Genomic DNA, 27,972 nt, shown 5'->3' with positions numbered 1-27,972 from the left:
GCACATCTGAAGTATCACCTTGATGAATATTCTCAAAGTGAACACATCCATGGAACCAGCACCCAGATTAGAACACAGAATATATTGCAATCCTATAAGCTTCCTGTTTTTGCCTTCAAGTCTTATCTCCTGACACAGGTGACCACTTTCCTGACTGTTTAGCATAAATTTGTTTCCCTGTTCTTGTATCTAGCATGAATGGACTCAGACTGTGTGCTCTCTTTTGTCCCTAATTTCTTCTGGATAATGTAGGAAGGAGGGGAGTCAAAGGAGTGATGTTTTGTAATCCTGCACCTGTATCCTGAACCCTCTGGCCTCTAGGTTGTGACTATGGCAGTGCCAGCTGTTATATTTCTGCCTTGCAGAACGGCATTGGAATGTTTGTAAAATGAACCATCTTCCTCATCCTCCAAGTCCTAAACTGAGAAATAATTATAGAAGCACTTCTTCTAGGAAGTTCAGTTCAGTTCAGTCGCTCAGTCGTGTCTGACTCTTTGCGACCCCATGAATCGCAGTACACCAGGCCTCCCTGTCCATCACCAATCCCAGAGTTTACTCAAACTCACGTCCATCGAGTCAGTGATGCCATCCAGCCATCTCATCCTCTGTCGTCCCCTTCTCCTCCTGCCCCCAATCCCTCCCAGCATCAGGGTCTTTTTCAATGAGTCAACTCTTCGCATAAGGTGGCCAAAGTATTGGAGTTTCAGCTTCAACATCAGTCCTTCCAATGAACACCCAGGACTGATCTCCTTTAGAATGGACTGGTTGGATCTCCTTGCAGTCCAAGGGACTCTCAAGAGTCTTCTCCAACACCACAGTTCAAAAGCATCAATTCTTCAGCACTCAGGTTTCTTCACAGTCCAACTCTCACATCTATACATGACCACTGGAAAAACCATAGCCTTGACTAGACAGACCTTTGTTGGCAAAGTAATGTCTCTGCTTTTGAATATGCTATCTAGGTTGGTCATAACTTTCCTTCCAAGGAATGAGCATCTTTTAATTCAGTTCAGTTCAGTTCAGTCTCTCAGTCATGTCCGACTCTTTGCAACCCAATGAGTTGCAGCACGCCAGGCCTCCCTGTCCATCACCAACTCCCGGAGTTCACCCAAACTCATGTGCATTGAGTCGGTGATGCCATCCAACCATCTCATCCTCTGTCATCCCCTTCTCCTCCTGCCCCCAATCCCTCCTAGCATCAGAGTCTTTTCCAATGAGTCAACTCTTCGCATGAGGTGGCCAAAGTACTGGAGTTTCAGCTTTAGCATAGTTCCTTCCAAAGAACACCCAAGACTGATCTCCTTTAGAATGGACTGGTTTAGAACTTAGCAAATGAAATCACTGGACTGTATACACCAGGAAAAAACTTCTACATATCCACTAATGGAATCTTGTGTGGCCACACACCTTACAGTGCTATAGAAGAACATTTCACTACGGTATTTACCAACAAGGAGCTACTGAATAGCAAAGGGAACTCAGCTCAATATTCTGTAATAACCTAAATGGGAAAAGAATTTGAAAAAGAATGAATACTTGTATGTATATAACTATATCACTTCGAGTATACCAGTTAGCTGATATAACTAACACATCATTATTAATCAACTATATTCTAAAATTTAATAAAATATAATATTTAACAATGTAGAAAGGTGTTAAATATTTAATGGCATGTATTATGTGAATCTATTTTAGAAAAATATATGAGTATATACATGTATCTATTTTTACATGGATTTGTATACATACATATATGAATATGTCTGTCTAGGAGAAGGCAAAGGGTAAACAGGGAGCTTTGGTCCTGGGAGCAGCACATGGGCTTTGGGCATTGCAGGGTGGGGAAGAAGGTGATGAGAACAAAGGTAAGAACATCACTTACCACTGAACACCCCACTCCAGTACTTTTGCTTGGAGAATCCCATGGACAAAGGAGCCTGGTAGGCTGCAGTCCATGGGATGGCTAAGAGTTGCACACGACTGAGCGACTTCACTTTCACTTTTCACTTTCATGTATTGGAGAAGGAAATGGCAACCTACTCCAGTGTTCTTGCCTGGAGAATCCCAGGGATGGGAGAGCCTGGTGGGCTGCCATCTATGGGGTCACACAGAGTCGGCCACAACTGAAGTGACTTAGCAGCAGCAGCAGTAGCAGCAGGAATATACACCAAAGTCTTAACAGTGGTTATCTCCCAGGAATGGGATTCTAGCGTTTCATTTCCTTGTCTCTGAATGAGTTGTTTTATCTTTTAAATTTACTACAGTTCGGTTATTATAGAGCTGAATTTTTGTAGTATTTTTCTCATTTTAATATATATATATATATAACAAAATTGGTCAAAAGATGGGTATGTCAGGACTCTGATTGCATTCACCTATCAACACTTATCTTTTAGTTCTCTCTAGTATTTATTTTGGAGAAGGCGATGGCACCCCACTCCAGTACTCTTGCTTGGAAAATCCCATGGATGGAGGAGCCTGGAAGGCTGCAGTCCATGGGGTCGCTAGTAGTCAGACACGACTGAGCGACTTCACTTTCACTTTTCACTTTCATGTGCTGGAGAAGGAAATGGCAACCCACTCCAGTGTTCTTGCCTGGAGAATCCCAGGGACGGGGGAGCCTGGTGGGCTGCCGTCTATGGGGTCACACAGAGTCGGCCACAACTGAAGTGACTTAGCAGCAGCAGCAGTAGCAGCAGGAATATACACCAAAGTCTTAACAGTGGTTATCTCCCAGGAATGGGATTCTAGCGTTTCATTTCCTTGTCTCTGAATGAGTTGTTTTATCTTTTAAATTTACTACAGTTCGGTTATTATAGAGCTGAATTTTTGTAGTATTTTTCTCATTTTAATATATATATATATATAACAAAATTGGTCAAAAGATGGGTATGTCAGGACTCTGATTGCATTCACCTATCAACACTTATCTTTTAGTTCTCTCTAGTATTTATTTTGGAGAAGGCGATGGCACCCCACTCCAGTACTCTTGCTTGGAAAATCCCATGGATGGAGGAGCCTGGAAGGCTGCAGTCCATGGGGTCGCTAGTAGTCAGACACGACTGAGCGACTTCACTTTCACTTTTCACTTTCATGTGCTGGAGAAGGAAATGGCAACCCACTCCAGTGTTCTTGCCTGGAGAATCCCAGGGACGGGGGAGCCTGGTGGGCTGCCGTCTATGGGGTCGCACAGAGTTGGACATGACTGAAGCGACTTAGCAGCAGCAGCAGCAGTATGTATTTTGATATCTAATTAGATTGATCAGCTTACTCATTTCCTTTAACCAGTATCAAGTGTGGCATTCTCCATACCTCTAGCACCATCTACACCCATCAAAGGGTTACACGTATTTGATGACCTACCTCAATTTCCACATGTTCCTTTGATTCACAGATTCTTTCATATCATTTTCCTATAAATTTGTCACTTGAATGCATTCTTTCTAGCAATATTAACTTATTTTAAAGGCAATAGACCTTGATTCTGAAGAAAAGTATAGATACATTGAGTATGGTTCTCATACTGCTTAATTTCATAATCTCTATAGTAGGTACCATAGGAATAAGAACCCAATTGGCATCTGATAATCTCTTATTGGATTGAGTTGAAATGAATTGAAAGTTGAAGAAACACTGAGATTCAGTAAATTAATATTTTAAAGTAAATGACAACAAACACCGATGCATAATTCAGAAGTAATTAATATGCTAAATGTGCTAAACAGTTTTAATGAGGAAGGCTGTTCCTGTAGCTTCATAGAATTTTTCATTTAATTATCCAGTATGTAGTGAATTATTTTTTGGTTAAACTACTTGTGTAGGTTTGCTAGGACTGCCATAATAGAGTATTGCTGGATGGATTAAACAACGGAAATCGATTGTCTCAATTCTAGAGCATGGAAGTCCCAGATCAAGGTGGTGTTGGGGTTGGTCCCTTCTGATGGCTTATAAGGAAGAATTTGTTCCATGCTTCTTCCTAGCTTCTGGTGGTTTTCTGGTGATCTTTAGTGTTCTGTGACTCGTAGAAGCATGTCCCCAGTCTCTGCCTTCATCTTCACATAGCATTCTCCTTGTGTGCTGCCTGTGTGCAAAATTCCTCTTTGTATAAGAACACAAGTCATGTGGGATTAGGGGCCACCCTGATGCCTTCATCTTAACAATAACAACTGCAGTGACTGTATTTCCATTTAAGGTCAGATTCTCGGGTACTGGGGGCTAGGATTTCAACTTATGAATTTTGAGAGTATACAATTCATCCTGAAATTCTATTCTATGTATTTGATGACTGTGATTAACACTGTTACAAAACTCTCTCAAATGCCTCAAACATATTAGAAAATATAAGGCACCTGTTAAACGTCAATATAAAAATTGATATATCCCATGAAGCAATGAAACTTATTTAGAAAGAAGATAATCACTTTTATCCGGAATGGTTCATTCATTCAATGAAGATTATTAAATGTTATTAATGAATATCATCATGAATATTATGAGGTAGACTCTTGATACTTTTCTAAACATTGAGGAGCCAATGGATAACAAAACATGCAAAGGCCTTGTCTTCATGGAGCTTATATTTCAGTGAGAAATGGTTAGAGAAGGATTCATACTCTTTATAGTGTATTTATTACATCTTCTTTAAATAAGTGAAAGCTGACTCTTCCCTAAAGCTAGCCATTTCTTCTTAAGCCATTTTAAGTAGACGTGAATTGGTCTCTGAGGTCCCATTTTTAGCAGACCTAAATATACATTTCTCCAAAGAAGATATACAGATGGTTAAAAAACACATGAAAAGATGCTCAATATTACTAATTATTAGAGAAATGGAAATGAAAACAACAATAAGTTATCACCTCATGCTGGTTAGAATATAATGCCATCATCAAAAAATCACCTCAGAGTAAAGCTCTTGGATGGGATTCCTCAGTTTTCTGTCATAGAACCTTTCCTATGGCAGAACCAATGTTTTCCTTCTTCTCTTAGGAAACAAGGAAAGAGTGTTCATGCCCCTGCAAAAGGCTAATCCCTCTCTAGACCTCCTTCTCCTACCTTGCTGAGGCCCTCTGTCCGGTAGCCTGACATTTCCTGTGTCTTTCTCTCTCCTCGTGTCCTAGCTTCTTCCGTCAGGATATGATAGGCTCAGGTCTCTTACGTGTGGAGGGGAAAAAAAGACAAACATGTCTTTGAGTTTCGTCTTCCACTTATGATGTCAGCCTTGCCTTTCTCAACTTTATCCTCACAGTTCCTACCTCCACTGGCTCACTCTCTTTGCCTCCTAATCTCTATATATGTTTCCTAGAGCTGCAATCACAAAATACCACAAATGGGATGCCTAAAACATCAGAAATGTATTATCTTGTGGTCTGGAGTCCTGTATCAAGGTGTCAGTAGGGCTCTGCTCCCTTTGAGACTTCTTCCTTGCCTATGCCAGCTTTCAATGGTCACTACAATCTCTGGCATTCTGTGGCTAATTTTGTGGTATTCTGTGGCTAATTGGTGGCATTCTGTGGCTTGCAGTTACATCACTCCAGTCTCCACCTCTCTCATCCCTTGGTATCCTCCTTGTGTCCAGATTTCTCTCATCCTATAAGGACAGCAGTCATGTTAGATTTAGAGCCCACCTTAATCCAATATGACTTTCTATTAATTTGATCATATCTGCCAAGGCTCTATTTCCAAACATGGTCACATTCACTGGTATGAGGGCTACGACTTGAGCATGTCTTTAGAGGGCACAAAATTAAACCTACTCGCCATCCACAGGGTCCATTATGACTTCACAACTCAGTTGAAATGATTCTCACCAGGCTATCAAAATTCTTGTAGAGCCAGGATGAACATGAAGCCCATTTATTTCATGATTCTTGGACAGATTGTTGATCATTTTTTCCATCACAGAACATTCTGCTTCCAGTGTCTGCAACACCCACCCTCTCAATTTCTGTTACTGCTCAAGCTCTGGTGTGTTAGCCTTTTCTTTTCCTTCCAACCACAGATGTTGATTTATCTCAGGGTTCTTCTTGGAACATTTCACACAATATCCCTGTGATGACTCAGTCCTCATCTCCAATCCAGACATTTTTCCTAAGCCACGAATATTTTTCTGTCCACCATATTGGACCCTCCTGCTCCAGGCATTTTACTCTAATTCCCTAAAATGAAATTCACTATATCTGCCACTTCTCATAAAACACATTCCTCTGCCTGAGCGTCTCATCTCAGAAATGCTACTGAGAACATAAATAGTATTAGTATCAGTGTTACTAACTATAATGCTATGCACCCTTTTGCCAGAAATAAAGACCTGGATTTTAGTCTTTATTTCTAACATCCAATCTTTTTTTTTTTTTTCAACATGAAAAAATGTAATGAGAAATCTGGAAGTGTTGGTTCAGCCATTCAGGGATGGAGGCCTCTGTTGTACCTTATGTTTCCAAGATGGCTGCTAGAACGTCAGCCTTCACAGATGTAGTCCAGGCAGAAAGCAGGAAACGTGAAAGAGCAAAAGTGTACACCTTGGTTCTCTATTGTTGTTTAAGGAGCCTTCTCAGAAATGTGCACAACCTCTGCTTATATCTCATTGACCAGAACATAGTCACCTAGCCACACCTGGCTTGAAAGAAGGCTGGTAAATGAAGAACTGAGCTGAGCATCCTGAGTGAACTAAGAATTCTGTAAGAATTAAAGAGAGACAAGATGCTAAGTTGGCATATTTGTTTCTTATTCGTTTCTTATTGCCACTGTAACGAAGTACCACAGGCTTGGTTGCTTTCTTTTTTTTCAAAATAGTAAAACATGTTTATCAGTTTTCAAAATCAATAGCCAGAAAAAAAATAGAAGATAATTACAATTGCAAGCCATAACGGGAACATGATTAACTTAACAATATAAATTAATTACACAGAATTTGGGGGGGTGGCGGTCAAGCACAGTGATGTGGTAAGTGGAAGTACATACATGTACGTTTTCATCTGCCCAACCAGTCTGTGTCTTTTGGTTATTACATTTAATCCATTTATATTTAAGCTAATTATCTATATATATCAATCCTGTTACAATTTTCTTAATTGTTTTGGGTTTATTTTCTATAGGTCTCTTCCTTCTCTTGTGTTTCCTGCCTAGAGAAGATACTTGAGCATTTGCTGTAGAGCTGGTTTGGTGGTGCTGAATTCTCTTAACTCTCATTTGTCTGGAAAGCTTTTGATTTCTCCATCAAATCTGAAGGAGAGTCTTTCTGGATAGAGTATTCTTGGTGGTAGGTTCTTCCCTTTCATCATTTTAAATATATCATGCCATTCCCTTCTGGCTTGTAGTTTCTGTTGAGAAATCAGCTGATAAGCGGATGGGAGTTCCCCTGTATGTTATTTGTCATTTATCTTTGCCCTTAATTTTCATCAGTTTGATTACTATGTGTTTTGGTATGTTCCTCCTTGAGATTATTCTGCCTGGGACTCTCTGTGTTTCCCTGGACTTGGTTGACTATTTCCTTTTCCATGTTAGGTAAGTTTTCAGCTATTATCTCTTCAAATATTTTCTCAGGTCCGTTCCCTCTTTCTTCTCCTTCTGGGACCCCTATATGAGAATGTTGATGCGTTTCATGTTGTCCCAGAGGTCTCTTAAGCTGTCTTCATTTCTTTTCATTCTTTGTTCTATATTCTGTTCTGTGGCAGTGATTTCTACCATTCCAGCCTCCAGGTCATTTGCCTGTTCTTCTGTCTCAGTTATTCTGCTCTAGATTCCTTCTAGTGTATTATTCATCTCTGTTCGTTTGTTCTTTAGTTTTGAAGGTCTTTGGTAAACATGTCTTGCATATTTTCTATTGTTTTCCTAAGATCCTGGATCATCTTCACTATCATTTTGCTGAATTCTTTATCTGGAATGTTGCATGTCTTCTACTTCATTAGTTGTTTTTTTCTGGGGTTTTATCTTGTCCCTTCATCTGGGACATAACTTTCTGCTTTTTCATCATAATTAACTTTCTGTAATATGATTTTGTTTTAGCCGCTGTGGGACTGTGCTTCTTCTTGCTTCTTCTGTCTGCCCTCTGATGGCTGAGGCTAAGAGGCTTGTGTAAGCTTCCTGATGGGAGGGACTGGCATTGAGAAAAACTGAGTTTTGCTCTGGTGCACAGGGCCTTGCTCAGTAAAGCTTTAATCCAGTTATCTGCTGATGAAGCCATCAGGGTTGCACTCCTTCCCTGGTAGTTATTTAGCCTGCAGCCACCCAGCCCTGGGTTCTTTGGGCTCTATGCTAGGGTTAATGGTGACCTCCAAGAGGGTTTATGCCAAGGGGGACCTTCCTGACCTGCTGGTGCCAGTGCCTCTGTCCCTGTGATGAGATCGTGCCATCCCGCACCCCCGCTGGAAGCCGTCCAACACTAGCGGGTCATTTTCGTTCAGGACTGATTTCCTTTAAGATTGACTCGTTTGGTCTCCTTGCAGTCCAAGAGACTCTCAAGAGTCTTCTCCAACACCACAATTCAAAAGCATCAATTCTTTGATGCCCAGCTAAATCCACCCAAACTTCCTATTACAATACTTAAAGAACCATGAGCTAGTAAATGAGTTTTGTTTTAGGCAACCCAGCTGGGTTCCTCATTAAGGCCTTTCAAAGCTACAATCAAGAATTTGGGCAGTTGAGCATCTCTTCTGGAGGCTCTGGTAAAGGCTGTTGTCACTGTTCCTTGCTGGTTGTTAGTTTGGGGCTGCTTTTAACTTCTAGAGGCCATGCTCTCCTGCCTCCATCTATGCCAGTAAGCAGATTATCTCTTACATCAAATCCTTACATCCTTTGAACCTCTGACTTCTTCTCCTACCTGTTAGAGAAAACTCCAGTTTTAAAAGCAATAATAATTAGATTGGGCATTCCAGGATGATCTTTTTTTTTTTCATATAAGGTAAGGTAATCATGGGAATGACATGTCCTCACATTCATAGCTGCCACCCACCCTCAAATGGGAGGAATTCCTGTAAGGTGCGAGTCACTAGTTTCATTTTTAGAAGTCTTCCTACCACAAAGTTCAGAGGCAGAATTATGCAGGTGTGACTTTCATAAGCCTTGGTTTCCTGGTGAAATGGAAATAACAGTACTTACTTCAGAGACTTACTGTGGGAATTACATGTGATAGTGCATGTGAAAATAGTTAGTGCTCACAACTTTTTTTATTTTTTTAAAGAATAAATGATCCATGAACACATACTTTTGGCTTTAGAAGTAATAATATTATTGTTAAATCATAATAAAGACTCTTAATGCCAAACATATATGGATGTGAGAGTTGGACCATAAAGAAAGCTGAGCGCTGAAAACTTGATGCTTTTGAACTGTGGTGTTGGAGAAGACCCTTGAGAGTCCTTTGGACTTCAAGGAGATCAAATCAATCAATCCCAAAGGAAATCAGTCCTGAGTATTCATTGGAAGGGCTAATGCTGAAGCTGAAGCTCCAATACTTTGGCTACCTGATAGGAAGAACTGACTCACTGGAAAAGATCCTGATGCTGGCAAAAACTGAGCATAAGAGGATAAAGAGATGACAGAGGATGAGATGGTTGGATGACATCACCAACTTGATGGACAAGAACTTGAGCAAGCTCCAGGAGTTGGTGATAGACAGGGAAGCCTGGCATGCTGCAGTCCTTGGGGTCGCAAAGAGTTGGACACTACTGAGTGACTGAACTGAACTGAATGCCAAACATCCCCTGGGGGCATGTCTCTGAACTACATGGTTTAATTCAGAAAATTAGTTGAGCATCTACTGTGTACAAGATATAAATCAGAGGTGGGATGTTACATATGTGATTAAGATATTTTTGCTTTTTTCTCAAAGCATTCTTGGTTCAGTTTCTTGGAGGGAAAGATACACAACTAAACATAAAGCTGTTCCCTCTGTGGTATTTTCTGTAACAGGAGAGAACAAAGGAAGAGGTAATTCATCAGGAAGATAAAGTACCACAGAGGAGGTGAATTTTTACAGGCTTTAGAGTAGCATTTCAGAGCTGAAGGACAGTCAGACCTAAGGACCACAGTGGAATAGTCAACAGCAGAGAGATATGAATGAGCATCTCATGAAAATTAAATAACACACAGTTTGATGTGACTAAGCACCCTAAGGAAGCGATCAAGAATAGAGGCAAAGTGGGAGTCAGATCATCAAAGGTGCTATAGGAATGCTGAGACATTTATCTTTGTTCTGAGGCAATGGAGAACCATTTAAGTGATGATACAGCATGAGCTTATCTGTCTTAAAATTAAATGACTGAAATATGACTTTACTCTGAAATAGTCACAGCTAAACCTATGCAACCATTGTCTCCAGTGGGCGAAAGGAATAGTAATGTAGAACTCCAAATGCAGAAAGCTAATTGGACTTAACAATACAGATGGTACAAGGGCGAGGAGAGGAGGAGAGAAAAGCATTAGGTTTATTTGTTAACAGCTCTATTGTATTATATTTCCGTGCATTAGTCAGTGTAAAATAAAATCTACTTATTTTAAATCCTTTTAAATGGTGTTTAAATATTTCCTGATGACACAATCTGCTAAAGTATTTACCCTTGGTGCATATTCCATTAACCTTGTTGCTGATACAAAGGCTAAAACTATATTTTTAGGGGCCTTGATTATGGAATAAAGCCTAGTGACATCATTATAAAACCACATCTGGATAAGCTTTAGAGTCTTTGTCATTCTATCCGATTTAGAAAATTCAACAAACTATGGAAGAATACCACTATTAACAGACTCTATAGTCTCAGATTATTAGAGTGCTCTTTCTCTAAAAATAAAGACAGGGATTAAAAAGTCCAAAGCTCTAAATGCTATAAAGAAGTACTCAGTACATAGACATCAGAGATATTAGGGGAATTTAGTTGTATTGAATATATAATAAGAATAAAAAGGCAGAAATTAAATTCAAAGTAGTCTCTTTTCATATCTTACTTTTGTCAGTATTCTCACTGTCCATGTGAATGCTTCAGTTCCATAAAGAATAAAATTCTCTTAATATTTTTATAAATTACTTTCAGAATAGTATCTTTGTATCATAGATACAAAAAATTAATGCCCAGGAAAGCATAGGATACTTCTCTTTGTGAAAGAATGACTCAGATATGAAATTGGAAAGAAAATGCTTTTATTCATTCTCCTAAGTGCTTGATAGCTATCTTAAATTGGAAAGAAATGCCTTTTACAATATATTTGATTTTATCCATGGCTAATGTTTGACTGCTTCAAAAGCAGTGATTGTCATTCATTCTTAGTTTTACAAAGTAAATATATGTACTTGAGTGCTGAGATTTTCCATTGCAAGTGATAGAAATCCAACTATTTCTTTCTTTTTTTTTTTTTTTTTTTTCTTTCTGGTTTCATGTGTGTGTTAGTTGCTCAGTTGTGTCTGACTCTTTGCGACCCCATGGACTGTAGCCTGCCAACCTCTTCTGTCCATGGAATTCTCCAGGCAAGAATACTGGAATGGGTTGCCACACTGTCCTCTAGGTGATCTTCCCAAACCAGAATTGAACTCTGGGCTGCTGCATTGCAGGCTTTACCATCTGAGCTACAAGGGATTCATTCCCTGTTGTAAGTGTGATCTTTCTCTATGGACTGGAGAACATAGTCAGCAGTAACTGTGAGCTCATACCCTACTGCCTGGAAAAATCCCTCAACCAGGCTGAAACATACAGAGGAAGAATCCTGATTTGCCCATCTTGGATTCTATGTCCAACTTTGGAACCAAAGACAAGACATGGGTACTAGAAAAAGAAAAGGAAAAAAAAAAAAATACAGCCCCAGAGGAACTCATCTGAGCTGAAGCACCACCCCAAGTGTGGAGTCTTGGCTCTAAAATTTGTTATATTTACAAATATTGGAATCTTACTGCCAGAAAGGCTCAACTTTACTTTTATATGTAATTTTTGTGTGAATGCAGTTAGTAATATGTCTCCTTGAAAATCATTCAGCTTTGCTGTGTACCAGTGTTCTTTCTTTTGAGAATTTCCCTGAAGTTTTATTTTCTTAAAATTGAATCTCTATGTTTAAATTTATTTCCTTCCATTTCTGAGACCCTCAAATTTATCAGTGTATGGGATTTTTTCCAAATTAAGGAATGAATATTTAGAATTTTTTCTACCTTTATGTATTGAAGAAGGGCCATTTAGTCTTTATTTTTGTCATCTGCATAGGACATCTCAGAGCCCTTCTGATACAGTTAGGAATGCACTACACCGTGATATCAGTTTTGTAGCTAAACAGCTTAAATGTCATATCTCAATTAATTTGTGTATATTCAACATATACATTTTAAAATAGGATCTATCTTTTCCTGGCACTAAAAGAATTGCTGAAGACAGAGTTGTCAACTTTACAGAATCTTTAAGTTCTCAGTCATACATTGTTTAAACTCTAGTTTCAGTTAGCTAGTTTAAACCTGGTGGATATATAACAATAAAAAGAAAATGCAAAAAGAAAAATAAACGCCAAAAGGCAAAATGGTTGTCTGAGGAGGCCTTACAAATAGCTGAGGAAAAAAAAAAAAAAGCTAAAGGCAAAGGAGAAAAGGAAAGATATACCCATTTGAATGCAGAGTTCCAAAGAATAGCAAGGAGAAATAAGAAAGCATTCCTCAGTGATCAATGCAAAGAAATAGAGGAAAAGAATAGAATGGGAAAGACTAGAGATGTCTTCAAGAAAATTAGAGATACAAAGGGAACATTTCAAAGATGGGCACAATAAAGGACAGAAATGGTATGGACCTAGCAGAGCCATAAGATATTAAGAAGAAGTGGCAAGAATATACAGAAGAACTAAACAAAAAAGATCTTTATGGCCTAGATAACCACGATGGTAGGACCACTCACCTAGAGCCAGACATTCTGGAATGCGAAGTCAAGTGAGCCTAAGGAAGCATCGCTATGAACAAAGCTAGTGGAAGTGATGGGATTCCAGTTGAGCTATTTCAAATCCTAAAAGATGATGCTGTGAAAGTGCTGCACTCAATATGCCAACAAATTTGGAAAACTCAGCAGTGGCCACAAGACTGGAAAGGTCAGTTTTCATTCCAATCCCAAAGAAAGGCAATGCCAAAGAATGCTCAAACTACTGCACAGTTTCACTCATTTCACACACTAGCAAAGTAATGCTCAAAATTCTCTAAGCCAGATTTCAACAGAACATGAATATGAAGATCCAGATGTTCAAGTTGGATTTAGAAAAGACAGAGGAACCAGAGATCAAATTGCCAACATCCGCTGGATCATCAAAAAAGCAAGAATTCCAAAAAAAAAAATCTACTTTTTCTTTATTGACTATACCAACGCCTTTGATTGTGTGGATCACAACAAACTATGGAAAATTCATTTTTTTTTTTTTGAAAATTCTTAAAGAGATGGAAATACTAGACCGCCTTACCTGCCTCATGAGAAATCTGTATGCAGGTCAAGGAGCAACAAAACTGGACATGGAATAGCAGACTGGTTCCAAATCAGGAAAGGAGTTCGTCAAAGCTGTATATTGTCACACTGCCTATTTAACTTATATGCAGAGTACCTCATGTGAAATGCTGGGCTTGATGAAGCAGAAGCTGGAATCAAGATTGCTGGGAATAATATCAATAACCTCAGATATGCAGAAGACACCACCCTTATGGCAGAAAGTGGAGAAGAACTAAAGAGCCTCTTGATGAAAGTGAAAGAGGAGAGTGAAAAAGTTGGCTTAAAGCTCAACATTCAAAAAACTAAGATCATGGCATCTGGTCCCATCACTTCATGGCAAATAGATGGGGAAACAGTGAAAAGAGTGACAGACTTTATTTGGGGGCTGCAAAATTACTGCAGATGGTGACTGCAGCCATGAAATTAAAAGACGCTTGCTACTTGGACGAAAAGTTATGACCTATCTAGACAGCACATTAAAAAGCAGAGACATTATTTTGCCAACAAAGGTCTGTCTAGTCAAAGCTATGGTTTTTCCAGTAGTCATGTATGGATGTGAGAGTTGGACTATAAAGAAAGCTGAGCACTGAAGAATTGATGCTTTTGGACTGTGGTGTTGGAGAAGACTCCTGAGAGTACCTTGGACAGCAAGGAGATCCAACCAGTCCATCCTAAAGGAAATCAGTCCTGAATATTCATTGGAAGGACTGATGCTGAAGCTGAAACTCCAATACTTTGGCCACCTGATGTGAAGAACTGACTCGTTGGAAAAGACCCTGATGCTGGGAAAGATTGAAGGTGGGAGGAGAAGGGGACAACAGAGGATGAGATGGTTGATGGCATCATTGACTTGATGGACATGAGTTTGAGTAATTCTGGGAGTTGGTGATGGAAAGGGAAGCCTGGCGTGCTGCAGTCCATGGGGCTTGCAGATAGTTGGACATGACTGAGTGACTGAACTGAACTGATATAACAGTAATAGAACTAATCAAAACTTTACTTTTGAAGTAATCAAAAAGGAAAAAAAAATAAGAAAACCAAAACAAAACATAGTAGATAGTATCCCAAACATCTTGAAGATTTTACATTTTATTATGATATTTTTTCAAAGTTACTGATTTTTCTAGCCATATGCAAACATACTTCAGTACTGTAGTGTAATATAGCATAATGCAACATAGTATAAATTAAAAGCCTAATGAACATCATAGAAGACTACTTAAATAAGTTATGGCTAACAACTAACATGTACACTGTTTTATTGTGATTACATAGTCATTTAATAGAATGAGCAGAGCTTTACCAGTATGGTAGCTTCTTCGAAGTGTATTGTAAGTACTCATGCCTAAAAACATATCTATACACCACCAACATTTGTATATTTGATTATTTTATTTAGACTACCTCTGGGGGTATACAAAAATGTGTAATAATTGCTAAGCTCCTGGAAGGGAACTGCATAATTGATAAATAAGATGTATATATGAATGGACAACATTGATAATTAAGTATAATATAAAGATAAAATGATAAATTATAAAATATAAAGATAAAAATGATAGATTATAAATATTAATGAAAATTTGGAAAATAATACAAGAGAAAAATTGCCCACAATTTCACCTACCAGAGACAATTACTAATTATATTTTGTCTTATACATTTATTATTTTCTAATCTTGTTTTGTTAGTGTACATATATACTCATATCTCTGGGCCAAACTCTTTTACAGTCTTTTACCACTTTATAATACATGGTGATCATAGTACCAGATTGTTAAGTTCTTTGCAAAAATTGTGCTTTCAGTGACTGCACAGTATTTTTAAATATTTCACAATTTATTTAAGTTAATCATTACAATATATGAATTATTTCTAATTTTCTCTGTTATAATGAGTATTGTAATGCCAACATCCCTTTATGTAATATTTTATATGTACATATTTTTAATTTTTAAAAATTAATTCCCCAAATGATTTTCTGTATTAAAGATATATATTCTTCTTCCTCTTTTGTAAATATTTTTTACCATGAAGTATTCTTGCCATTTCATGGCACTATAATTCTTTTTTCTATTTTGTTTTTTTGTATATTTTTTCCTATTTATGGTAGTTTTTCAAAGTCTTTTTTTGCTTAAACTTGTAGTGAAATCTAGAAATACTTTCCTTCATAGCTTCTTTCTTAGACTAAAAAAAAATTAAAAACATTTTTCTCATCCCAAGAACAGATAGTTTTCCTGATATTTTTCTTGATAACTTATAATTTCAAAATATTTTCTCATGTTCTAGCTTCTATGAGCCTACCAAATGATATATAAACATTAAATGATTTTATTTCCATTTGACAGATGAGGAAATAGAGATTCTGAAAACCTAATTGATATGCCTGGAATCATAAAACTAGTTAATGACAAAGCTAGAACTAAAATTTTGGTGCTTTAACTTTTTGACTCCCAGATCACAGATCTTAACTAAATTTAAAGTGAAAGAATAATGGAAAATTCCATTACATTATTAATAACATTCAGTGGTGTCAAAATATTAATACAACATTCATATCTTCATCACATTATCAATGTGTTCAACTAAATGTTCAACAACATGTCAACTAAATGTCTCTTATTCAAATGTTAGCTTTAGTTTTTAAATTTTAAAGCAAGCTACTTATGTTAAATGAGAACTTTTTAATATTCAGTACTCATAAATTGAGGAGATAAATGTAGAAAATATAGGTCTGCAGAATGTACTATTGATGGGAAAGAGCCCTTTCTTTAAATTCAGTAATGAAAAGTTACCCAACATGAACTGGAATTTTTATGTTGGATGACCTCATATCATCCCTATTTCAATTAGCTATGGACCTGAAAGGATAACATACCCTTTTAATCCACTCAACAGAAATGGTAGTTTGCTAGAGTTTCTGTGACAAAATATCAGACCAGTGGCTTAAGTAGCAGGAATTTATTTTCTCACAGTCCTTCCTGCTAGAACTCCAAGATCAAGGTGTCAGCAGGTTTGGTTTCTCCTGAGGCCTCTCTTCTTGGCTTGCAGATGGCCGCCTTCTGGCCCTGTCCTCACATGTCTTTCCTCTCTGCACATGTATCCCTGGTGTCTTTGTGTCCACCCTTCCTCTTCTTATAAAAACACCAGTCAGATTGGATTAAGACCCATGCTAACAGCTTCATTTTAATGTAATCACCTTTTTAAAGACTCGATATCCAAGTATAGTCACATTCTGAGCTACTGGGTTTAGAGAGTCAATGTATGAATTTTGGCAGGAATATCATTCAGCCCATAACAGTAGGTATGCATGCATACTAAGTAACTTCAGTTGTGTACGACTCTTTGCAGTCCCATGGACTATAGCCCACCAGGCTCCTTTGTCCATGGGATTATCCAGACAAGAATACTGGAATGGGTTGCCATGCCCTCCTCCAAGGGATCTGGATCAAATCCACCTCTCTTATGTCTCTTGCATTGGCAAGTAGGTTCTTTTCCACAAGCACCGCTTGGGAAGCCCAGCAGTAGGTATACTATGAGATGATAGAACATAACTGCACACCAAGGTAATGAAAATTCAATAAATATTTATTCCTCCCTTCTCCCTCCCTCCCTTCTTTCCTTCCTTCCTTCTTTCCTGTTTTTGGGAAGTAAAACCTAAAAGAATATTAGAATAAAATATTTTTAAGAATGCTTATTTGTGGTTCTTTTACATTCATCCACTTATTCATTCATTCATCCATTCATGCAAGAGGCTCAGATAATATTTTAGTGTTTGACTAAAGAGTGGCATGGTGCATGTTCAGTTCAGTTCAGTCGCTCAGTCATGTCTGACTGTTTTTAATCCCGCGGACTGCAGAATGCCAGGCCTCCCTATCCATCACCAGCTCCCGGAGTTTACACAAACTCATGTCCATTGAATCAGTGATGCCATCCAACCATCTCATCCTCTGTCATCCCCTTATCCTCCCGCCTTCAATCTTTACCAGCATCAGGGGCTTTTCCAATGAGTCAGTTCTTTGCATCAGGTGACCAAAGTATTGGAGTTTCAGCTTCAGCATCAATCCTTCCAATGAATATTCAGGACTTATTTCCTTTAGGATGGACTGGTTGGATCTCCTTGCAGTCCAAGAGACTCTCAAAGTCTTCTCCAACACCATAGTTCAAAAGCATCAATTCTTCAGTGCTCAGCTTTCTTTATAGTCCAACTCTCACATCCATACATGACTACTGGATAAACCATAGCTTTGACTAGACGGACCTTTGCTGGCTAAGTAATGTCTCTGCTTTTTAGTATGCTGTCTAGGTTGGTCATAACTTTTCTTCCAAGTTGCAAGCGTCTTTTAATTTCATGGCTCAAGTCACCATCTGCAGTGATTTTGAAACCCCCCAAAATAAAATCTGTCACTGTTTCCATTGTTTCTCCATCGATTTGCCATGAAGTGATGGAACCAGATGCCATGATCTTAGTTTGCTGAATGTTGAGTGCATGTAGACATATGGCTTACAATTTTCCTCTCTGGGCTCCCATTTCTCATGTCATTTAGCTTGAGTGAGTGAGTGAAGTCACTCAGTTGTGTCTGACTCTTTGCGACCCCATGGACCATAGCCTACAAGGCTCCTCTGTCCATGGAATTTTCCAGACAAGAATACTGGAGTGGGTTGCCATTTCCTTCTCCAGGGGATCTTCCCAACCCAGGGATCGAATCCGGGTCTCCCGCATCGCAAGCAGATGCTTTACCGTCATTCAGCTTACTCTACTGGAATTTTTGATTGACTTAGTCATCTTTATCACTAGACTGTGAGGCCCTGAGGGCAGGATCTATATCTTTCATGTTCTATCTATCCTGAAGACATGGGAGGCTCAGTATTCTTGCCTGGAGAATCTCAATGGAGAGAGGAGCGTGGTGGGCTACAGTCCAGGGGGTCACAAAGAGTCAGACATGACTGAGCAACTAAGCACACACACATATCATAAAGGAATAATAAAGATTGTTTTCAGAATGAATACATCAATTTTTTTATTTATGTGAAAACTAGATATTGTTATGTGGACGATTTGTCAGGATGCCAGACTGGTATTCGAAGGGATGTTCAGAGACAGACTAACTTGAGACTGAGTCAGACAAGTTGGTTGGTATTAGAGAAATGACACGTGACCTCAGTGCTTGACATCCACTGGGAAAATATTTGCTTCTTATTTTTCAGATCACACAGCTATACAGACTGTGCGAGTCTCATAAGCATACAATTTGTGGAAAACCCCTGAGAGGTACCATCCCATAGCTATAAATATGACTCATTTGATTATATGAAAGGATGTAAAAATTGATCAGTCGTTTAGAACTTTTAAAGTAGTTATGCAGTTTAATCCCATATAATCACAAGCAAAAGACTGATACATATTTTAAACGTAAAACTGTGGTTTTTACTATAAGTGGCAGATTTCAGCTGAGTGTTAGTAAATGACCCATGACTTAGACAAAATCATCCTGTTTGCTTGGTTAAATATCCCGTTTTCATGTTTACTATACTACCCAGTTGCATTCAAATCTAGAACAGTAGAAAAAGAGTTCAAGTAAAAAAAAAAAACAAAAGCACCAAATTCCACTAGAGCTTAAGGAAGTTAGCCTCATATATCCCAACTTTTAAAGATTATTTTGCAAAGATGATACTCCTATACTGGCCTCTACTTTTTTTACACCCTATTGTAGAAATGTATACAAGTTCAACAACTTCTAGGGATATACTACGAAACATGCAAATATTTGAATATCTACTCCATGTAGAGAGGTTAGAAAGTCACTTTCTGCCAGTTGTGTGGCTCTATTATGCAAAAATCAAGATGATGCTGGTCATAAATTCTATTAGGTTGGAACTTGGGGTGTTGAAAAGACTATATAGATAATTTTAAGAGATTTCCCTTGCAGCTGAATCACTGCTCTAAAGTTAAGCTTGGTTTTTAAAATATAAATCAAATAAATGTTTTCCATAAAGCAACACACTTTTAGTGTAAACTGAACTCCCACAAACTTTTGAGTACACATTTCTCATTCAGCATCTATCAGATTCTTCCTCTGAAAAATCATTTTATAAAAACTGAAGTTTGGCTTTCATATCTTTTCAACTATTTTGTTTTAATGATGGTGGTATTCTGATCTATCGTGCTAAAGAAATAGGCTATTTTTAAACTATGTGCTGTAAATAAAGTTAGTTTATAGATACTAACATTAAACAGTAATCAAGGTATTTAGGAATATTTTACAGTGTGATTAAGGAAATAGAAATCTTGTAAAATTACTAGCATGGAAAATCTGAGAAAAGTTCATTACAATTTTAGTAATAGTGAAGCTATTCACCAAATGTAAAGAGACAGATGATGGCTCTAAGGCAAATTAAACAGATACATATAATTGATCTTTTCCCCTTTGTCAGATGGGTATCGTAGCATGAATAAACAAATACTTGCATTTATATTTCATCAATATTCTCATAATTTATTTTTAGATGTGATTTACTGTATAATATGATGAAAAATTAAGAACCTGAAAATGTCAGCATTTGGGGGCCAGTAGTAAAATATTCTACAGTAAAATATTAACACTAATACATTATCTTCCATTTTATGTTTATAAGTGTTTTGGTGCTAATATCCTCATTGTAATTTCGTCTTAATCAGTGGAATTTTAGTTATTCACTAAATTAGTTCCTCTTATAACTATCTGTCTTCATTGCAAGAGATGCACGATCATTTGTAATTTTGCACAAATATTCTTCTCAAATCACTTACCATTTTATATTGTAGTTTATTGAAGTAATAAAACTTAAAGTGGTTTGGAATCATGGTTATGCAATAAATATCTACACCATAAAAAGCATAGCATCTTTGAAGTTTGGAAAATGTAACCCAACGTGATGTCTAGTTCAAAAGAGATACCTGAAAATATCTTGTACACATCTTATGTGCTGAATCTCAGCATAGAAAACACATAGTAGATGCACATAGCAGATGATGCCTGACAAATATTTGTGGAGTGAATAGAGAAATAAATGCCAACAGAAAACTATTTCTGAATGTGTGTATTGTCATATAAATATACTTCCTTTCCCTAAATGGACTATATGCTTTAGATTTAGTTGAAATTTTTTATCTGACCTTTAGATAATTACAGGATAACTATTTTTAAAGTATGTTATTTGCTGTATCTGTGATTCTTGGGAGTGCATCTAAATTAAAAGAATCCATTAGCCTGTGCTGTTGTTCATGGTTTAAAATTGTTATATCTTACCTGTGTAATGCATTCTTCTTTATAAAATGCTCTTATGGCTGTTTGTCTTATTTTATTTTCACATTAATTGTAAGTAGAGATGTTACAAATAATATTGTGATGTCTAACACTTCAGTGATTCACTCACATTTACACAAATCAAGACAGAAAACTCAAACCCAAGTCTTTGCTGATTCCTTTTCTATTTTTTCTTATTTTTGTGCACTGGAACACAATCCAGTAGTATTGCAAGGTTTGCCTCCCTGCTTTTGTAGTGGGTCTTGCTGCTGCTGCTGCTGAGTTGCTTCAGTCGTGTCCGACTCTGTGCGACCTCATAGACGGCAGACCACCAGGCTCCCCCGTCTCTGGGATTCTCCAGGCAAGAACACTGAAGTGGGTTGCCATTTCCTTCTCCAATGCATGAAAGTGAAAAGTGAAAGTGAAGTCGCTCAGTCGTGTCCGACTCTTTGCAACACCATGGACTGCAGCCTACCAGGCTCCTCCATCCATGAGATTGCTTTACATAATAACAATTATATCAAAGGGGAAAAAAAGGAATTTGATCACATGGTTATTAACCAAACTTAGAAACAGTCAACATCAGCTTTATCAGTGAAATCTACCGTAATAGTTTTGGTTTGTTTCAAAGTCTCTTGTCCTAGTATTTAAAATTTTAAATACTCTGAATTGGAAATATGAGGGAGACTTTTGCTTTTCATGTGGTACTCTTTACAGTGTACTAGTTTAATTCTTTAATATCTGCATATACACTGCTGCTGCTGCTGCTAAATCACTTCAGTCATGTCCGGCTCTGTGCGACCCCATAGACAGTAGCCCACCAGGCTCCCCCGTCCCTGGGATTCTCCAAGCAAGAACACTGGAGTGGGTTGCCATTTCTTTCTCCAGTGCATGAAAATGAGAAGTGAAAGCGAAGTCGCTCAGTCGTGTCCGACTCTTAGTGACCCCATGGACTGCAGCCTACCAGGCTCCTCCGTCCATGGGATTTTCCAGGCAAGAGTACTGGAGTGGGGTGCCATAATTTTACCCCCAAAATGTAAATAACTGGTTGTATTGGGAAAAAAGCCTTAGGAAAATGCAAATCACTATGCATATAATGGCATGAGTTCAGTTCAGTTCAGTCATTCAGTCGTGTCCGACCCCATGAATTGCAGCACGCCACGCCTCCCTGTCCATCACCAACTCCCAGAGTTCACCCAGACTCACGTCCATCCAGTTGGTGATGCCATCCAGCCATCTCATCCTCTGTCGTCCCCTTTTCCTCCTGTCCGCAATCCCTCCTAGAATCAGAGTCTTTTCCAATGAGTCAATTCTTCACATGAGGTGGCCAAAGTACTGGAGTTTCAGCTTTAGCATCATTCCTTCCAAAGAACACCCAGGACTGATCTCCTTTAGAGTGGACTGGTTGGATCTCCTTGCAGTCCAAGGGACTCTCAAGAGTCTTCTCCAACACCACAGTTCAAAAGCATCAATTCTTCAGCGCTCAGCTTTCTTCACAGTCCAACTCTCACATCCATACGTGACCACTGGAAAAACCATAGCCTTGACTAGATGGACCTTTGTTGGCAAAGTAATGTCTCTGCTTTTCACTATGTCATCTAGGTTGGTCATAACTTTCCTTCCAAGGAGTAAGCATCTTTTAATTTCATGGCTGCAGTCACCATCTGCAGTGATTTTGGAGCCCAAAAAAGTAAAGTCTGACACTGTTTCCACTGTTTCCCCATCTATTTCCCATGAAGTGATGGGACCAGATGCCATGATCTTCGTTTTCTGAATACTGAGTTTTAAGCCAACTTTTCACTCTCCTCTGTCACCTTCATCAAGAGGCTTTTTAGTTCCTCTTCACTTTCTGCCATAAGGGTGGTGTCATCTGCATATCTGAGGTTATTGATATTTCTCCCAGCAATCTTGATTCCAGCTTGTGCTTCTTCCAGCCCAGCATTTCTCATAGTCATGTTTATTAACATTATTTGTAATTAACAAATACATGTTATTCTATTGTCAGATATTTTTAAATGATTTACATATAAATGCAATGCTAATGTTTTTTTTTGCTATATTACATATAGCCAAGCCATCCTAGATTCAGATATATTGCCTCATATCTATATCATTATACCATATTTTCTTACTTTTGTAAAATATAGTTAATATGTTTTTCTCTATCTTATCTTTTTATCTTATTACTCAAATAAGGCTGTGTTATTTTCTCTCAACTTCAATGACCATGTCTTAATCTGTCTTGTTTTGGTTTTCTTTGTTTTAGTTTCATTTGGCGTTTTATTTGTTTTGAGCAGTCTTGGAGAGGAAAAGGGCAGAAGGTTGTTTTGGGGTTATATGTTATTGTTCAGTGGCTAAGTCATGTCTGACTCTTTGGGAGCCCATGGATTGCAGCATGCCACGTTTCCCTGTCCTTCACTATCTCCCCAAGTTTGCTCAAATTCATGTTCATTGAGTTGGTGATGCTATCTAACCATCTAATCCTCCGCCACCCTCTTCTCCTTTTACCTTCCATCTTTACCAGCATGGGGGTCTTTTCCAGTGAGTCAGCTCTTCACATCAGGTGGCCAAAGTATTGGAGCTTCAGCTTGGGGTTATATGAAAAAAAAGGAAAGAGAACCAATTTTCCCCTTTTATCACCTGTAAATTGTACCTGCTTTCACTTTCATCTCCTGAATCTATACTCTGATGACACTGTCCATCTAAGAAACATACAGAGTCCCAAAGCACCAGGTGTGACACAGTGAGCCCTCAGTGATTATACTCTAGAGGTGATATAGATTAATGGATGGCTGGGTGGATGAATGGATACATAGGTAGATAGGTAGATTTAGTTTAGATTTACTTCAGATCTCATTAATCTGAATATACAAATAATTCTTAATTCTAAGACTTGTATTTCATTTTTTCATTGCCTCCTGCAAACTAATCCATTCACATATCTGTGGAGCCATATGGGTTTTCTCACATGGACTTAGGATCAAGCCTGACATCAGTTGGCCAAGTGCCATAGTAACTGCACTAGGCATGTCCATGGCCCTGATCTAGATAAACATCACCATACCTGGGCATCAGAGGTGCGCTAATCTTCCACTGACACTCCACCAGGTACTGAGTCTACTCCCGGGTGAAGTAGTTGCCCACCAGGGGCCACCTTAGATTCCCCCAGGCATGAGTGGGCACTAAGATTACTCTTCCAGGTAGGGTTGTCCCAGATGGATCCTATACTCTCTATCATTGTACTCTGCTGGTATTCCTCTTCCTCCTGGTATCAGTGGTGGTGAAAGAATGGCTTTATTCCTTGCATCACTCTTTTTTTTTTTTTTTTCAATAATGTAAGTTCTGATTTATTTTTTTTTTAAGGTTTGTATTTTTTTAAATTTATTTTATTTGGAGGCTAATTACTTTACAATATTGTAGTGGTTTTGCCATACATTGACATGAATCAGCTATGGGTGTACATGTGTTCCCATCCTGAATACCCCTCCCACCACCCTCTCCATCCCATCCCTCTGGGTCAATGAGTCCTCAACGAATGCTGAATGCATTCCAGTATCTTAAAAAGTTTAGCAAGACAAGTCTAAGTAAACAAACATAAGGCTCTTTTGAAAATAATCTCTCTCTTCTGAGAACCAAAACATGCCAGCTTCTTCAGTGGTGAATTCTTAAAAATGTTTCCCAGTTTTCAACACTGACTCCTGTTGGACTATCTCATGAATTGTTCTGAATACTCAGATATATCTGAATCCATAGTACACACACATTTGTTCCCTCTTTCTATGATTTCCAAACCTACCCCTAGTGCCAAGAATACTGCTATCCATTTCTGATACAGAGTGCTGGTTACCCACCCTGCTGGACAGATCCAAAGAAATATATACGTATCTTACACTCCAGTTGGGACCCTTCTGTACTGAAGTTAGAAAAACAGAGAATGAGGAAAGGAGAAAATAGTGAGGGCAGAAAAGAGAGTGAGGCGGAAAAATTTATCTTAAGAATTTGGCTCAGGTGATTGTGGGAAAGTCTGAAATTTGTAGGACAGGTCAGCAGGCAAGAGACCCAAGGAAGATTTGATGTTGCTGCATTGAGTTTAAAATCCACAGGGCACAGCAACAGGATGGAAACTCAGGTAGAATTTTTATGATATAGTTTACAGACATAATTCCCTATTATTTGGGAAACCTCAGTCTTTGCTCTTAAGACCTTCAACTGATTGGATGAGACTCACCTACATTGTGGAGAGTAATCTGCTCTATTTAAAGTCAACTGATTATAAATGTTAATCCCATTTAAAATATACTTTCACAGTAACATTTAAACTAACCTTGACTTCCCTGGTGGCTCAGATGGTAAAGTGTCTGCCTACAATGCAGGAGACCCGGGTTCAATCCCTGGGTGGGGAACCCACTCCAGTATTCTTGCCTGGAAAATCCCATGGACAGAAGAGCCTGGTAGGTTACAGTCCATGGGGTTGCAAAGAGTTGGACACGACTGAGCGGCTTTCTTTCTTTTCTTTGCTTCCCTGGTGGCTCAGAGGTTAAAGCATCTGCCTCCAATGAGATAGACCCAGGTTCGATCCCTGGGTTGGGAAGATCCCCTGGAGAAGGAAACGGCAGCCCACTCCAGTATTTTTGCCTGGAGAATCCCATGGATGGAGAAGCCTGGTGGGCTACAGTTCACGGGGTCGCAAAGAGTCGGACACGACTGAGTGACTTCACTTTCACTTGACCTAATAAGTAGACAACATAGCCTACCCAAGTTGACACATAAAACTAATCGTCACAGGTATACTCCTTTGAAAAATCATCAGTAAAATATCAATTAATTCAGAAAAAATGTTAGACACTGTCATAGTGTGAAGTTGTAAAATAAGTGTTTTTCCTGAAGGAATGTCGACAGATTCCTCTTTGAAAATTACTGTTTTAAAGAGAAAAATCTGTCATTCTATGGAAATGACTCAAGGATAGACGATTTGGTAGAAATCTTACAAGGGGCCAATCTACTTCTAGTTGTGACATCGAAGACTTCTTCAGCTTCTAAAAATGCAGAGGTTGCTTATGATACATTGTATTTTTACAAGTTGATATAGAAGCATAATTTTAAAAAGGTATTTACACTCTAACATTACAGTTTACATGCTGAGAACCCATTGTGGCTATTTTACACATTCTCTCCTTATATGCAGGACAGTTTGCTTATCATTTCATTCCAAATTAAATTGCAAGAGCATTTTATGGAGACTGAAACAGATGATTCTCTCCAAGCCGCTGTAATGTTCAGAGCAAATATCTAAGAAGTAAAAACTTTTATCACAATATTCTGGATGTTTACAACTTATTTCTAAGTTTTCTTAGAAAAATAGGCATTCAGTAGAGTTTAACCTTTCACAGCATCAAACTCTAACTTCTCTTTTTACAGATGAAGAAACCAAGAGCCAGGGAGGGCAGGTGTTTTCCCCAAATCCATGTAGACTAAGGGCTGTGCCAGAACTAGACAAGGATTTCCCAATGCCTGGCTCCATTATGTGTGGGTCCTTTGCATCATCACTACAGAGTTATCAACCAGGAATCCAGTGGTCTTTCCAAAAACGCCCCAAACTGTCTTTATAGCTTTATTTTCTTTACTTTTTCTGTATGTCCTGCACCTGAGCTAAACTGAAATTTGTTGACCTAAGTCTAAACATTTTTAACCAAGCTTGTGCTGAATTATTCTACAACAATGCCCTTTGCCAACTCTTCCCATGCAGAATGTCTGCTCCCTCTGACTCTACTGCTTTAAAACCCATCTAAATGCTGTCTCCTTTTTGATAGATGGATATACTTACAGATTTATCTCAAAATTTCACAGATTTCATCAATCTGCATATACATATGAGTCTTAGTTCTAATACTCATATTTCACTTATTTACTGCCCTCACTTCAAGTAGGTGATCTCTGCCTCCTGCAAACTAATCCACATGAGTATCAACCATCCTTCTAAGACTGAGGGAAAATGCCCCAGATTTGTAGGAAAAATTTAGCTAAGTTATATGATTGAAGTTTCTCAGATAATATTCCTGTAATGTTATCTCAGGTCTTTCTCTTTGGTTTGTGAGATAAAAGCGTTTATGAAAATTGAAAGCTGGATACTGATTTCCTAATTCTATTTCTTACTGTCCAGAGGCAAAGTAGAAGAATGGGTGGGATGTTAGTGTGTGTGTGTGTGCATGCGTGTAAGGTTATGTTATTATAAAAGTAACCAAGAAAAATATCTTTGGGCTAAACATACCATAATTTATTACAAATTAAGTGGTAGAGAGACTCAGAAAGCCAGACTCAAGACTGCTGGCTAAGAATGCTGTCAGCCTAAGGAGTTTAGTATGGAAGACTTTTGCTCTAACCAGCCAGTGAGAGAAGGGGAAATTAGGAAGCATCATCCCTCATTATCACAGACAAACTAGTGACTGACTACTCACAGCAGGTAGGGCTCCCCCACCACATGCCATCTGCTGCTATCCTGAGGGAGGGATTAGGCTTTCCTCTCTTTATTTCCAGTTATCCTATTGCAATGAAGTTTTCACTTTTCCACCATCAGAAGTGTCCAAATATTAGGAGTCATACGGGGGTTCCTATAAGATGCATCCTTCTTCTCCAATAGTATGTAACACTGTGAATACTTACATCTGGGATAAAGATGCTCACAAAGGAAATTTGCTAAAAGGGCAAGTAAATAGAATGTAGACCATACATCTGTTGGGGAGAAATAGGAGATTCTCCATGAATAGTATACACTTTGAATAGGGATTTGATAAAAGTGAAAGATATGAATTTCTCTGATAAAGTGGGAAATATTGTAAGTACAAATAGAAAATTTGTGAAGTTCAGTAATGTAGTTTGGGTGTGGTTTTATATGCAAATCCTTACCTGGGCAAAATGATTCCAGCTCTGTAAATTAATTAGAAAGCACATGAATGAATGTCGGTCTTGGTTAATTGCTCATCTGGCCAAAGAACATCATGTTGCAAGTTAAGGTTTCTATGAGGAGCAGAAGAGCAGTGATGTTCAGGCTAAAGAAAGCCTCTGTTTTTATTAATTATAAGGTCAGAACTGACTTTTCTGGAATCAGAAGAGAAGCACAGGTGGAGCAGGAGCTGTCCTCTGGCAGAGATGAATGCACTCTGACATACCACGTGTGTTCTGGCATAACTCATTGCTTTCCAGGTGTCTGTGGAAAATACAACACCTCCTAGGTCTGCTGCCCGAGATGGGTTCTC

General features: G+C 38.4%; 1 protein-coding gene and 1 non-coding gene across 17 annotated transcripts in view; both read left to right on the top strand.

Moving 5' to 3' along the window:
* USH2A (usherin) overlaps positions 1-27,972 on the top strand; it is a 1,013,951-nt gene that overhangs the window by 531,517 nt on the left and 454,462 nt on the right. The window lies entirely within an intron of this gene.
* TRNAC-ACA (transfer RNA cysteine (anticodon ACA)) lies at positions 25,051-25,122 on the top strand. Its single transcript has one exon. It is a non-coding gene; the product is annotated as a tRNA-Cys (tRNA).

This window comes from Bubalus kerabau, chromosome 5 (assembly GCF_029407905.1).
Source record: "Bubalus kerabau isolate K-KA32 ecotype Philippines breed swamp buffalo chromosome 5, PCC_UOA_SB_1v2, whole genome shotgun sequence".
In the NCBI taxonomy this organism is placed as follows: domain Eukaryota; kingdom Metazoa; phylum Chordata; class Mammalia; order Artiodactyla; family Bovidae; genus Bubalus; species Bubalus kerabau.
This window is presented reverse-complemented; position numbering and strand designations above follow the sequence as displayed.